This window comes from Bos taurus, chromosome 9 (genome assembly GCF_002263795.3).
Source record: "Bos taurus isolate L1 Dominette 01449 registration number 42190680 breed Hereford chromosome 9, ARS-UCD2.0, whole genome shotgun sequence".
Taxonomy (NCBI): Eukaryota; Metazoa; Chordata; class Mammalia; order Artiodactyla; family Bovidae; genus Bos; species Bos taurus.
Genome location: NC_037336.1, coordinates 64159556 through 64162606, shown reverse-complemented (window position 1 = coordinate 64162606; position 3051 = coordinate 64159556). Strand labels below are relative to the sequence as shown.

The window sequence follows — 3051 nt, the reverse complement described above, 5'->3', positions numbered from 1 at the left end:
ATTTTAAGACAGCAATATCAGAGCTTAAAATTAAATGTGGGACCCTTCTAAGCACACTGGCCCCGTGCAACTGCATAGCCTGTGTGCCTGTGAAACCGACCCTGCGCGTGTGTATTTGAAGTGATCACACCAATTACACATTTTGCAATGGTGAAAATATCATTAAATTGTTTATGTTGGTAAAAGTTTTAGTAGAGGGTACAGAGCACAGTACCCTCTACAGAAGTATAGCCACAGACTTCCCTGGTGGCTCAGATGGTCAAGTGTCTGTCTACAATGCGGGAAACCTGGGTTCTATCCCTGGGTGGAGAAGATCTCCTGGAGAAGGAAATGGCAACACACTCCAGTATCTTGGCTGGAAAATCCCATGGACGGAGGAGCCTGGTAGGTTACAGTCCATGGGATCACAAAGAGTTGGACACAACTGAGCGACTTCACTTCACTTCACAGGGCACAGTAGACAGACCTCCCCAGTGATCAATGAAATAAGGAGACTGTACCATTAGTCAAGGTTCCATGAACACTTTGGGGTGATGAGGGGAGACAATATCTCAGAGGTTCACCTCAGATCTATCTCTTGTTCATTTCACTGTTGGAGGCAGGTCAGGCAATAGTCCCCTGATGATTTACTCTGAGCATCTCTGGAGCTTCCATCTTCCAACTCTACCATCTTGGAGTTCTTTGCCTCTAGTCACAAGGAGGGGAGAAAGAATAGAGGAAGCCCTTTGCTCATGATCTCATTGACCAGAATTCAAACAATATTCCCAGCCTAAACTCATGGAACCTGAGAAATACCATTTTCCTATATGCTCCCCAAAAAAGGAAAGAATTGTGAACATCTAGTTTAACTTTGCCACAGAAATGGAAATATGGAAGTAAAATAAATTCATCAACTACATATTAATTAGTGTTGACTAAGTAGATAGAATTGTGCTGCTCTTGGAGAAGACATTAGAGAAAATATTAGCATACCTTCTGTCAAAAAGTCTAATGTTTCATTATGGATATAAGACACACAAACACCAAAAAGATTCATATCAAAGGAAGCTACTATATCAGTGTAGCTTGAAGAGTTAGGCAATCTCCTTGCAGGAAATTACTTAAGAGCAAGGGTAAATGAAGGCCATTCAAATGCAAACAAGCAAAGGCTTTTTAAGTTAATTTTTCATTGAAATATAGTTGATTTACAATCTTGTGTTAATTTCTGCTGTATAGCAAAGTGATTCAGTTATACATACATAAACATTCTTGTATATATATTTTTTCCATTATGGTTTATCACAGGATATTTAATATATTGATATTTTCCTGTGCTATTCAGTAGGACCTTGTTGTTATCCATTCTGTATATACTAGTTTGCATCTGCTAGCACCAAACTCCCACTACATCCCTTCCCCACACCACTTTGGCAACCACAAGTCAGTTCTCTATGTCTGTGAGTCTATTTCTGTTTCATAGAAAGGTTTGCTTGTATTATATTTTAGATTCCACATATGAAGATATCACATGGTATTTGTCTTCCTCTTTCTGATTTAGTATGGTTCTTCCTCTTTCTTCACTTAGTATGATCATCTCTAGTTCCTTTCATGTTGCTGCAAATGGTATTATTTCATTCTTTTTTAGGAATGAGTAGTATCCCATTGTATATATGTACCATGTATTCTCTATTCAATCATCTGTTGATGGACATCTTTTTTGTGAATTAAAACATTTTCATTTATTTTTTTATTCAAAGCTAACTATAGCAAGAGAGTTAGCCACCATCACTTGCATTTGGCAAGGACTCAAAAGTAGGCAGAGGAGCAGGAAAGTTTCACTGTGGAAAAAAAGGGAGGCTTCATGTATGCCCTGGCTGGAGGCTACCAACCTGGGGAAGCCGTAGGTGAGAAAGGTGGACAAGGGACATTGGTTGGTTAGGGGTGTATATTTGACTTTCTCCAGTTGGCCCTAAGTTGGAAGTGAGGGGTGGTCAGTTATGAATCAAGCCTTGGTTGTTTGGGCCGTTGGTCACAGGGGTTTTGGCTTCCTAGACCAGCTGCAGGAGACAGAGGGCTTACTTCCTACAAGTCTGAGTTATGGATAGTAAGTTAGTTTCCTGGGCTGATTTCAACAGACTCTGGGTCAGAGTTCTATTTTTACACATGGTCTGGGTATTGTCTGTTTGTATATCCAGTCTGTCAAGGAAATCTCAGCCACAGAACTGAGCTATGTGGACCTTGGAGCCCAGGCCCAGTTTCAGAAAGCTTCAAGTGGGTGGGTATCTGGTTCTAGCCTAGCCCCATCAGGAAGTGGCCAATGTGTAGCCCAGAAGAAAGTCAGCTTCAAGTTTGCAAACTAATTCTACCCCTGATGAGCTCTGTAACGTTCATAGCTGAGTCTACTGGTCTGGGTCTAGTTCCTTCATCAGTAGAAAGAGAGAAAACACACTTGACAAGGTTTTGAACAACTGAAAATAAACTACTATTTAAAGTAACTGAGAGGGAAGACTTCTCTGGTGGTCCAGTGGTTAAGACTCTGCGCTCCCAATGCAGGGGGCCTGGGTTCCATCCCTGGCCAGAGAACTGGATCCCACATGCTGCAATGAAGACTGAGGATCCCGCGTACTGCTACTAAGACCCTGCTGCTGCTAAGTCACTTCAGTCATGTCCAACTCTGTGCGACCCCATAGATGGCAGCCCACCAGGCTTCCCTGTCCCTGGGATTCTCCAGGCAAGAACACTGGAGTGGGTTGCCATTTCCTTCTCCAATGCAGGAAAGTGAAAAGTGAAAGTGAAGTCGCTCAGTGGTATCCGACCCTCACTGCAGCCTTCCAGGCTCCTCCATTCATGGGATTTTCCAGGCAAGAGTACTACAGATCCAAATAAATAAATAGATTTTTTTTTTAAAGAAATAATAAAGGAACTGAGAGGGTACTGAGCACTTGCGGGATCTCAGGAATCTTGGTTCCTCTCCTTTTCCTGCCTCTTTGTTCATGTGCCACCATGAGGCAGTTCCAGTTCTGAGGACTTTCTAGGCGGGAAAGGTCTTAGCAGATCTAACCCATTCCGGGT

General features: G+C 42.4%; 1 non-coding gene across 1 annotated transcript; it reads left to right on the top strand.

Annotated features, from left to right (window-relative positions):
• The first annotated feature begins 2489 nt into the window (after positions 1-2489).
• TRNAG-CCC (transfer RNA glycine (anticodon CCC)) lies at positions 2490-2562 on the top strand. The gene has a single exon. It is a non-coding gene; the product is annotated as a tRNA-Gly (tRNA).
• The last annotated feature ends 489 nt before the right edge of the window (positions 2563-3051 follow it).